The 12,691-nt window shown below is 38.6% G+C and overlaps 1 protein-coding gene across 2 annotated transcripts in view; it reads left to right on the top strand.

Moving 5' to 3' along the window:
- Positions 1–12,691, top strand: part of MYO16 (myosin XVI) — a 405,417-nt gene that overhangs the window by 67,908 nt on the left and 324,818 nt on the right. The window lies entirely within an intron of this gene.

Here is a 12,691-nt window from a genome sequence, read left to right as displayed (position 1 = left end):
CACATACAGTATTGGTGACAGGACAAGGCAGAAGGACTGTAGTGGGACAGCACCCACTACCATCCTCACATGTGCTCAGTAAAATTCCCCTAGCCATTTGCATTGTGTTCCTTAAGGGAAGAAGAGATAGAAAACCACAAATTTAATCGTAAAATTCATGGAAGCTGTGCACTCATTTGTGTGCATGGAAGCTGTGCACAAACTCACACGTTTGTGCTTCAGAGCAGCAGCCAGAAAGATGATACTATCAAGTGCTTTTCCTGTGGATCAGATCATAGCCATGAAATGGAAAATACCCATCATGGTAGAGGATTTCAATTCTGAATAAATTTATGATTTATTTTTTTTTTCCCCCCAGTCACGTGGCTGGTTCAGGAGGGAAGTTTTCACTAGATTAGCAGCATCACCATCTTTGTATGCCTTTCCATAGATTGTGATTTATATATTAATTTCTGTGGTTATGTATACTGTGTCTGCTAGAAGTAGCTCCCTACTCATTTTTTGCTTTCAGTGTCTTGAAAATAATGTCTTCTTGATAATACATGTTCTCCCTATAATGTAATGTTAGTTCTGCAGTACTCTTCTTGACATCTCCATGTGAACATATACCTTCATATTATTTTCATGTCAAACTTTGGTGTCAGTTATTTGTCTAGTTTATTGCTAACCCTTGACATGTAACTCTTACTTGTGAAACAACTGTCCTTCATCTCTCAGCTGCATTTAAATAACATGGATCATCTGAAATAACTAAGCTTTCCTTACCTAGTTTATCAACTAAGAGCTGCAGTGCCATAGAGAGTTAGACAGTCTTTGTGCCGCCTTTCAAAACTTTACTATTAATGTAGTTAAATTGTCTTCCTTGATGGGTTATTATTCCTTTCAGATGTGGATGTGAACAGAAACTGGAAGGAATATAGTCTAGTTCTCACACTGATTTTCTTCTTGAATACTTCATACTCTATAAAGACGAACACTGATGTTCTTTGTGGTGTTCCTACAAGGGGATAAGTACAATTGGGTCATCCAAGAGCAGTAGATGGACCATGACATTACCTATTCAAACAGTAGCCTCTGTGTGTTTGCCAGCAAATCCTCTCTGTGCACAACAAACCTACTGTTTTAGTAAGTTACACAAGAGATTTTGTCCTCAGCTTTTGTTTAAAAGTTTCCTTGAGAAGATTAATTTATTTGTATGAATATTTATAATAAGGCCCAAAGAGATACAGGAAATCAACTGTAGAGATGCTCATTGTTAGAAGAAGAGTGTGTTATTAACTTAATGTACTGATCAGCAGGAATATTCCACAAGTGCCCTTCTTGGTACACAACCACACAGTGAGTGGCCAAAACAGCTAAGCAGAAGGGCTCTGTTCCTTACCAGGGAGGAGCTGCCTCCTTCTTTTGGCTAAGAAGTATAGTAAGATGTGAATAAAAATACAACTCAAAGGCACCAAGCCAATAAAAGAGCAGAGTGAGACCATCATGGTCAGGGATTCTGGAAGATTTTTTAGAAAATGAAGCTCAGGCAAGAAAAAGTCCATTGCCATGTGTAAGGGAACTCCATGCAAATAGTCAAAGTGGTGATTTAATCTCAGGCTAATCCATGTCAGAGCAGCATTACGTTCACCTCATTGCTATCGGACCTCTGGTCTCCCTCCCCCACAAATTTTCACTGAAGAGAAAAAGAAGTTTTTCAACCAGGATAGGCACTGCTGCTGCAGCTCCCTGCCTATAACATTCCTGTCCTGTCCAGCTCTGATCTCATTTCAGTCAGGCACACCTCTGCCCCTCCTTACCCACCAAGGTTTTTCAGTCATTCAGTCTTGCTTTCTCCTATGTTCCAGCCTGCCATTTCCCTAGGAGGTGTCTGATAATGAGGAGGAGGATTGCTCCTATGTCTTACAGCAAGATTCGCATCAAACATCATCAGGGACTGATAAGCTATCACCAGCCTGCAATACACAGAGCAGGACTGTGAGCCAAGGGCCTGCAGATCTCTGCTTTACCTCTCTGCCTGCCCTCGCTATGCTGCTGCTGTGTTGGGAGACCCTGAGGATGGGCTAAGGCAACACCTGAGGGCTTCTGTCCCCAGCTCTGCCCTCCCTGGGACAGCTGCCCCAGCCTGTGAGTCACAGGAAGGTGGCCAACTGGAGCTGGACTGATGGATGTGCTCATGAGAGCTCTACAGCTGTCAGCCAACCATCCACCTTTCTCTCTGGTTCTCTACCCTCGATATGTTTGGAGCAGCTGGTGGAGGTGCAGAGCAAACAGCTGCAGATGTGTCTTTCTCTTCCATTGTGACCAGCTCAGGGCATATTCATCAGAGCAGGACTGGAACTAGTACACATTGAGTGTCCTCTCTCTCTCTTGCTTTCAGTTCTTTGATACTGTCATCCTCACCACTGACAGTGTTCTCCAGCACCATTTCTTGGCATCCTGCTGATAAAATAGGAAAAAAGTACTGTCAAGTCTCTAGGACATGATCTTATGAAGAAGATCCAGAAGAGTACAATACAAACCACCTCAAATCAGAGAGTAACTAAAAACCCCAGTGTTGTTTAAAACCTGGACTTTAAAAAGCCACTTTTGGGGAGGAAGGCATTTTGCTGTCCACTGTGTACCTCTGTGAGTATAGGGAAGAGTCAAGGGAAAGAAAGAGGTCTGTGAAGAGGGTGGTAGCTTCCAACTGTTTATCTCTGGCAGTGGGCTATGGATTGTTTCAGAAGAGTAACTTGTAACTCTGCTTTTAATAGCTAAAATAATCTGAGTGCACCTTGCTCCCTTCACATATCTGTTTCAAGAAGAGCATTTTTGAACTATTCAGTCTGTTTTCCACTCGTCATTGTTTGCGACATCTCAGAGAGCATCTTGGTGATCCACAGGGCTCTCAGTTTACAGGTGGAGGATCACTGGGGAGTCAGGGGCTGCCAGCTCATCTGAGAAACAACATGAGGTAGCTGTCATACAGTTATGGCTTGTAGCAGTATGTTTGTTTATGCTGGTAACCTAGATGCTCACTACAGAGTCCTTTTTCTTCCTATATTAAGATTGTAATTGTTATTACTAATGTAAAGTGCTTTGGTGTTGGCTAGCTACCTTGAAATAATTTGTAGTTCAAGATATTTGTAAATAAAAATATTTACAACATAAAAAATAGTTTATAGTTTCAAATATTTATGCAAAAGAGGGAAACATGAAAGAATGACAGCAGAAACAAAAATAGCTATTATTCTGTTGCTAAAAAATTGAAATCTGAAAAACCTTTCTGCTATCCAGCTGACTTGCTGCAGAAGATTTCCCGAGCTGCATGTCCAAGGGCACTGCCTTTTTGCCTTATGTCTCAGATTGGATTCATCAGTTTGCACCCTTCCTTGTGAGGAATACCACCTTTTAGTGCCAACTCTTTTTTTTTTTTTTTTTTTTTTTTTTTTTTAAGTCTGCAGGGCTCTCAGTCACATTTATATCTCTTCAGAGTATATTAATATGTCACTTATTCACGATGTAGGTCCTGAACCCTCCTGAGATATGTTTCCCTTTGGTACATCAGGAGCTATTCATTTTACTCCAGAGGTCTGTTATCAGCAGCTTAACTCAGTGGGGAAAATGTTCTTGCCAGCTTTGTCACCCCTGGCCTTACTGTGAAATGTCTGCATCTACTGAGTCATATTTTTCTATCACCTTTTAAACTGATGAACATATTTTATGCCAACATTTAAGTGGGTTGCACACAGCTTGTGACCAGGTGTTGACTGAGACCAGGTACAAAGAATTTCAACCGCTTTGAGATGAGAATACCTGTGGGTTAACTGATCTTCTAAGTTAGTCTTTGAAGGACCCTGTTTACTCACTTTTTGATCTGTGCCAACTTTGAGGTATTCTAACTGTGGTCATGCATTTTCGACTGAATCACAGAAAACCAGCTATAACTTGTCTTCTGTATTATCTATGGTACCCTGATCAAAAGGAGAAAAAAGTTAGAGGCACAAAAAATTAATCCTTCGTATCACAGAGCGTTGGACCTTTCCATATTATTATTGGTATGTCTGTGTGCTACGCCTTTATAGCTTTTTTCATATGTTTAAAGTCCACTTTTGAAATTTGCTTCTGATGATTAAATGCATCTTAATATGAAACTGCCTTTAGCAAACACTCTAAATATGTGTTAGTTTCAGACACTATAATTAGGTGCAGCAAATGCCAACACTTTTTAGCAGATGTGATTATTTTTCTCCTTAAAACATAAAGAACAGAGTTCAGTTAACCTATGTTAATGCAGCATTTGATTAACATAGATGGAAGGCCCAGAAGGACTGATAGTAAAAGGTGCTGAGCCCTATTGACTCCTGACTTCAGCCAAGGCCGTAAGATTAGACCTAAAGTTGATGAAAAAAGTCCCATTAATTCCTCTAGTCAAATTAGCATTACCTACTGCTGTGTTATCCTTGAGTTTAACAAAAATATGTGGTAATGATAAGGAAAAGTGGTTCTGAAATGACAAAGGTATCGAGAAAAGGATAAATGCATAGTCTCCAGTTAACACCAAGTTCAACACGACGATTTGAAAGATGTTATGCAAATTAGTCTTGGTGTGCTATGCATAATTGCTAATTCTTTTTTTCCAGGATAGCTCATTTATGTCATTTTCCAGTAATTTTAGGTCATTCACTTTAAAGGGTTTAGCTTTCCTCCCTTTGAAGGCAATGATAGAACCCCTACTGATTTTGGGGTTAAAATCTAAGAATTCTGAGTGGTTTATAGTCAGTGCCATCTTGTGTGGCTTTCTCTTCTTCTAAGAATTTACAGCACTGAGTGGCAAACCTTGATTTCAACATAATGTATTTTGGCTAAAGGGTGAAGGAAATAACTTCTCATGCAGTTTGCCCTCTGCCAGGATGGCAGAGTGCTGAATACTTCTTTTCTTTCTCAAGGAAAACTCTGCTATAAATGAAAGAAAAAAACCCCAAAACAACCAACAAACAACCCTTTATAAATTGGTTGGAATGACATGATTTACCCCACTAGATAATTCTTCTTTATAGGCATGTTTTACCCCATTATGTTTGGGTCTTTCTATTTTGTTACCTTCTCAGTTGTCCCTTGATATTTGAAATACAAGGTAATTACTATTGTATTTCCAGGAAAAGAATATTAGAATAGTAACTACTTTTCTAATATAGTATTTGATTCAAAGAAGTAAGTGTTCATTTGATAGCAAAGAAATTAATCTTCTGTTTGTTATGAACCGCCATCCATTTCAGTAAGAAAAGAAATGCATTATTCTGTAAAAGTAGGTTCCACAAGTTTCCAAATCATTGTGGAATGAAACATAACATGAAGTTATGTTCCAGCTATCAGAATTTTCCCTAAATTTAGGTAGTGTGCTGACATTTATTGCTGCTGTAGTGTTACGTGCATTAACTGTACAAAGCTGCTTTACTCTGCTTGTTCACGTGTAAATCAGCTGCTCGCTGAGTTAAGTAATTTTGTCTTTATTTTTCATGTCTGTACAAAACACAGAAATCTGACCTGAATCATTTACTTCTGTTTGGAGGAATAGGCATCTTGTATTTCTTGATTAATTCTCATGAATCTCCACACCATTCTCAGTCTGTGTTTGAGGAATCCTCCCTTTTTCTGTTCTTATTCACTGGCTTCTCAGCTGTGACCTGTCCACTGCCCACATGAGAGAAGTTATTTTCCACCATCTCTCTGACTGTCTTTGTTTATAGCCTCACTGACTGTCCTTAATTTGACCTCACATAATTTTTTTAAAATTATATTGTTTTACTTTATTCTCAGTGTTGTTTGGACGTCCCTATGAATCGATGCCTTTAATAGTCATTTTACCATGCCTCTATTTCCTAGCATGTTTATATACCCCTCTCATTCCCCCTCTGCTTCCCCTAACAGCTGCCTAATTCTTGTCAGCTCCTTGTTTATTCTCTGCTAATTTGAGAATGAGATGTAATTCTATTATGTTCATGCTGAATGCAGTAAATACTGCATCTCTCTCTTGTTCACTGAGTTTATCTACTTGTCCAAGTCATCTTCAAGCTAGATCATGGTATCTTATATCATGTCAAAAGTTCTTATCATCATACCCTTTGATTTGATTATTGTTCTCTCAATTCAGACTCTCACCTGGTCTCTGGTGAGAGTGAGGAATTCTTTAAGCACTGATGCAGACAAAAAAGAGGAAGTAAATAAATAAATAAATACAGCCATCAGAGACTAGAGAAGGTGCAGAATCAGAGTGGCTGTCCCAGCTGTGTGTTGCTACACTGTGCACATCTGGCAGCACTGTAAATTTATTAGAAGTGGCATTAATTTTTTCCACACCTTGCACCCCTTCTCTCCCTAAGTCCCATTTCTGCTCTGTCTTTTATTCATAAGAAAAAATTGGGAGCTAAGTGTGCATTAACAAGTTGGGCTGAGATACATGAAGAATGGAGTGCAGAAAGGCTCTGAAAAAGAAGCAATATTGTATTTAGTATGAAATAAAAAGGACAGTAGAAAGATCAGAAAATAATATAGGTCTTGGGTAGCCCTTTTTGCCTAATTTTAGTCTTTGCTTTTCAAATTGTCTTTTGCGTAATTTACTATTATTCTATTTTGATTACAGTGTTTATATTGAAACCGTTACGTACATCATAATTGTCAGTACAATGAAAGGTGTCCAATATCCATCTTGTTTCTACAGAACTCCCCTCAGTATCTTGTAATTTCAGTTAAAACTTAGTTCTAAGATTTACTTTGTTCTTGGTCTGTAGCACTTGGATATGCTGCAAGTATTTTGGTTTTGGTTGGTTTCTTGGATGTCATGATTGGCTAATTTAAATTCCTGTCACCACACACCCCTTACAAATCTTCAACATCAATACTTTGTTGTTTTGGTTTTTTTTTTGGAACACCTAGTATTAGAGTTATCTGTGGGATTACCAATTGCCATACCTTCCTCTGTGCTGTCCTACAGTCCCAGAAGAGTCTGATTCTGTCAGTTCCTTCTTCAGCTTTTTCAGCTGTCCAAGTTATTTTTTCCTAAATTATCAACACTTTCTATCTTAATTTCTTCTGCAGTCCTTTCAAGTTTTTTCTACTTGTACTTCAAGATTGACACTGTTGTAGTAACATTTGCCCCAATAAATGATACACAGATTCCTCTGTTCTATTCCTGACTTTTTATCCATCCTCTAGTGCAGTCATATTTGTCTATTGGTTTTAAAACTATCAAACCTATTAGAAAAGGAAAAAAAATTGGGATACAAATATGGTGAGTCTGGTTTACCATATAATAACTCTACATGTAAATTCATGGCTAGTTTTTTCATTTTTTTCATGTGTCTGGTGATTGTGATGGCTGCCATGTTTTTCTGCTTAGCATTTTAACATGTCTTGATAGTTTATTTTCATTCTCATAAGGGGCTTTTCATATAAAAAATCTGCAGCTCCTCTCTGTAGCATCCTTACATCAAATATAGTTAGAAATCTAATTTAAATAATGTATACGCAGATTGCAATGAAGAAATTCATTACCAAGTCACTACCAGTGCCAAAGATAGGACTAACCATATATGAGACTACTGGGATTCTTTCTTGTATTTGGCCTTGTTATTACTCTGTTCTGGGCTTTCCCACCACAAGTGATAGCTTCTTCATCTCATCCAGTTAAAGAACTGCTAGAGAGATCTACACACAGCCTAAAAATGTTCATTTTGAGGGTGGGAGGAAGCAAATAGTACTCTGACATGGCACATAACTTCTGCTGGTAGTTTTGCAAACTTCATCAGTACTGGGTAATAACATCCTGTGATTTTAATCTACTGTTTCCAATCCATTAAAAATAATTACAGATTAGTCCACCCATACACATTCAGTTATAACAGTAAATGGAGAAGAAGAAAAAGGATTTTTTCACTTTTCTTATTCTGTAAGGTTTTGACCCAGTGGTAGAAGACTAGGAGGGAGATTGCTTACTTCCTGAAAAATCAAGGCATTTCCAGTGAAAAGGGAAAGGGGGAAAGTGTGCAATGGTTGGCGGAAGAGGAAAAGTTGTCTGGTTTACTCAGGATCAGCCACACTGAGTGAGTGATTGATTGATTGATTGATTGAGTGATTAGATTGGTTTGTTGCTGCTATCTATGAAGCAGACCTCACATCCATTTTACAGGTCTGTTCATCTGAAAATTTATTTGGAAAAACTGCTGTGTTTTGTTCTGCTGTGATCCTTGTAAAGAAAGTTAGTATAGAGCATGTCTTGCTCAATATCTGCACCTGCTATGGCTCATCCCTACCTTCCTGATGAGCGTACAACTACCAGATGTTATCTGAAGAGGGGCTTGTTGGCAGCTGCATAGCATGGCCAATGATTGATTGCTAAGCAGTATCACTTGTCAAAATATATGAGTTATGGTAATGTTACTTTGCATTCCATTTTTTTGTCTGAGGTCTTAAACCCATAAGTAATGCAATGAAACTGTAACATCTGAAGGAATATAGCAAGCTTTGTTGCACTGAATGAAAATGGCATAAATGGGAAGCATCTGTCATGTTTTTAAAACCAGTAGTTACAGTGTTTCTCTCATTACTCAAATTGCTTTCAGATAGTTCTGCATTTCTCTACCAAATGTTAAAGTTATATGTGATTTATAAAATACTGAGATGATAAAAATATTAGATGTTCAGTTGTTTGTGACAAAACTATATGCTGGAAGAGTAACGGAATATTTACATGACATGAATACAGTGCAGCATGTCAGTTCTTGGCATCAAGACCTTATTTTAAAGCAGTGTTTTTGTTTGCTATGTTATTGTAGAAAACATTTCATAGGTGATTTTCCTAAGACAAGCTTTGAGCATTGAAAATTGAGATGTGAAAGTAGTGTCTACTCTACCATGATGATCTGTAAATGTGTGTTTACCTTAAGACAAATAGCTATCCTAGCGATGGCTGACCACTTCCAAGATTTTATTTAAAAAATTGTAATTTCATTGAATGCTGGATTTGTACATAGCATGAAAGTGGCTCTTTTCTTTCTATAAGGAGAGGTGACAAAGATTTTTTCCAGAAGGGCTAAATGTATCTTGTTTTCTAGCCTTGATTCTATTTTATCTCTATTTTTGATAAGCTGGACAAAATCAAATACATCAATATTAAATGTTTTATCACCAGGTTTAGTATCAGCTCAGTCTTTGTCCCCCAGGCCAAGTACACTTGTGCCTCTTTGAAGAGTTAAATGCTGGCATAGTCTTCTTGAAACCAGCGGGGCTGTGAGTGAAAACGTGCCTGTGTTCCCTAGTGCTCAGAGAAGGCGGTTTTACAGTGCACTTAAAGCTTGTCCAGATACACCTCCATAGTTTACATGGTCGGATTTTAATGTTGTTTATATCTTTTTTTTTTTTTTTTTTCTTCAGAATTCCTTTTGCACTGCTGAAGTTCAGTCAGGGAAAATATCTAACATGACTAATACCCCTTCTCTTGTGAATAAGCAAATAGTGCAATTTGCTTTGTAAAGTCACTGACAACAAAATGTTCCTTTGGGCTCAGCTCAGAAACATGAATCTTTTTGTTCTCACACTTGAAATCTTTGTTTTTGACATGGGCATCTACCACCATGAGTACTGTAGTTTCTTCTCTGTTTTTTACTTTACAGCCTAGAAAAAGGTTGCAGTGAAAATCATGTGTATTTCCAACAGGTGGACCAGATTTCTTCTTCTTCAGTATTCCTATTCCGGCTTCCTTTTGCCTCAAGTTTAGCTGCCACTTCTCCTCAAGGTTCATCTTGTCTCTACACGTGCAGTTATCCCTTGTTCTTATTTCTCTTCCTTCTCCATTTCATGCCACTTACTCTGCTTAGTGTTTTCATTCTAACATATCTCTGGGACCTTTCCTCCCTCATTTTTGTGCCGCTTTAATACTGCCTTTCAAAATGCATCAGAATATACAATGCTGTTTTCTTTCCATTTAAACTTTCACTTCTTTTGCAAAGCCCACTAATGATAATTACTCGTGCAATAAAATTTTTTTTTTTTTTTTTTTTTTTAAAAAAGCACAGGGTATTCTAAAATGAAAGTCCTTTTGAGGTAGCCATCTGTCAGGTGTCAGTCTTGGAAAGTTGGTGCCTTTCTTTCATTCACATGCAGGCTCTCATTCATATCTGAGCAGCTGGGCACACAGACTCCTGGAGAAGGGGAGAGGGCACAGTGCCCTGCCACAGGTGGGCACATGTCACCCCACAGGCTTGCACAGTCCAAAGATTCAGCTGAAAGTCGCAGTCCCCAGCTAGGGTGTAGTGTTGCAGAGCCTTCCGTGTGAAACAGCCCCATGTGCTTCCCTGCTTACATGGACTAGTGCATGTTAGGAGAGGAGAAATTGGAGACGTGCTGGACAAACAGACAGCATCTCTGTTCCCAGTTAGTCTGATGTAAGTATGAAGTCAGTGGCTTGCAGCATTTAAGAGTCTGTCCTGTACCTTGATACTCTCTGTAAGGGACTGTGGAATCATAGAATCATAGAATAATTTTGGTTGTAAGGCACCCTTAAAGGTCATCTAGTCCAACCCGCCCTCCCGCAATGAGCAGGGACATCTTCAACTAGATCAGGTTGCTTAGACCCTGGTCCAACCTGACCTTGAATGTTTCCAGGGATGGAAAATCCACCATCTTTCTGGGCAATCTGTTCCAATGTCTCACTACCCTCATCACAAAAAAATTTCTGCCTTTTACCTAGTCTAAATCTACTTCCTTTTAGTTTAAAACTATTACCCCTTGTCTTTTTGCAACAAGCCCTACTAAAAAGTTTGTCCCCACCATTCTGAGAAGCCTCCTTTAAGTATGTGAAGGCCACAATAAGGTCTCCCTGGAGCCTTCTCTTCTCCAGATTGTACAACCCCAAATCTCAGCCTGTCCTCATAGGAGAGGTGCTCCATCACTCTGATAATTTTTGTGGCCCTCCTTTGGACTCACTCCAATAGGTTCATGTTCTTCTTATGTTGGGGGTCCCAGAGTTGGATGCAGTACTCCAGGTGGGGTCTCACAAGAGTGGAGTAGAGCAGGAGAATCCCCTCCCTTAGCCTGCTTGCCACACTTCTTTTGATGTAGCCCAGGATACTGTTGGCTTTTCTGGGATTCGAGCATACATTGTTGTCTCATGTCCAGCTTTTCATCCACCAGTACCCCCAAGTCCTTCTCCTCAGGGCTGCTCTCAACATCTTCATCACCAAGCCTGTATCCATACTGCGTGTTGCCCCAACCCAGATACAGGAGCTGGCCTTGTTGAATTCTCTCTCATTCCTTGTGGGATGAAGTATGCAATCTAACCTGTCTCATAAATGCCACCAAGTTCCACCACCCTAAATTTTCACTATGGCAATTCAGTAGATAAACACATATATTACAATGTGAAATGAGACAGATCCAAATACGTTTTTCTCCACATATTGTTCAAGCCAAATTCAGAAATGCTTTATCTTCCTTTTATTTCTGCCTTTAGAAAAGCATCCTTTGTCCATCGGTCCTGTTCACCAGTGTTTACAGAAAATCGTGGTTTTAACCAGCGTGGGTTGGTGGAAATGTGATGTTATTAGACACGGCAGTATGTCTGCCTGACAGTACCACCAGAGATGAACCTGTCAGGAATGTCTCTGCCAAAAAGTATTGCTCAAAGGGCTTTCTGTCAGACTACTTGACACTTGCTCATGAACAATGACTAACATTACCTCTTAAAACACTCTGTATATTTTATAAGCCATATGGCCCAAACTGACCTAGTGTTGCATAGGTGTGAAAGAAAGTCTGGCTAGATTTAATTACTTCGGACTTCTGAGCTTTACAATAAAAAGTTTCCATGGTAATGTAATTACTGTATTGTGATTTATATAATTTATCCTTCTTTCCCCATATTACTTCTAGATTTTTTTCTTTTGAAAAATGATGTTTTCAGGAAAAAAAAAACCCTAAATAATTAATTCTGCAAAATTATTGTGTGTATTATACCTAAAACCAAATTTGAAATACGTGGCCGTTAGGAGCTGAGAGATTTCACCTAAGGGTTTTGCTAATGGATCACTGGAAGCCTGTGAATATATATCTTTCTGCTCTTATGGGAACTTTGCAGCATAGTTAATAGAATTTGAATTAGTAATCCTCACTAATGAGTTAGACCCTTTTTGTAGTCCCTTTAGCACTTTGTAGCTGTTAAAAATGGTATGTATACAAAACAATATACATTTTGTATACATATAAAAATACTATACATGTAAATTTCTGAGAAATTAAAGATTTAAATATGGCTGGGCTATCAGTTTCCCCTTACAAGAGCTGTCACTCAGTGAAATGATGACTGGTAAGCGTGACACATGAAAGCAAACATGAATCTTTGAGCACAGTTTTCTTAAAATATTATTTTAAAAATATTTTACTGTAGTTCCACTGTAGGTTTCTTGAAGAAGTAGTAGTCAAATTCCTGGGCGTCTGTTCTTGGAAAAGTAATGCAGGAATTGTGCTCAGAGAATGATGCAGCCTGGGTGTTTAAAATACAATGCAGGTCTGTCTTTTGTGTGCCCTTAATCTGAAACCGGGTAATGCGTCAGTATACATTGACTTGCTATTCCATGGTCTGATAAATAATTGTATGGAATTGTTCTTAGTGATGCATTTTCTTAGGCTTTTTGTCTTGCAACGAGTGATTAAA

The sequence above is a fragment of the Athene noctua genome, chromosome 1 (assembly GCF_965140245.1).
Source record: "Athene noctua chromosome 1, bAthNoc1.hap1.1, whole genome shotgun sequence".
Classification (NCBI taxonomy): Eukaryota; Metazoa; Chordata; class Aves; order Strigiformes; family Strigidae; genus Athene; species Athene noctua.
The sequence above is the reverse complement of the archived record's forward strand: the minus strand, read 5'-3'. Positions and strand labels throughout refer to the sequence as shown.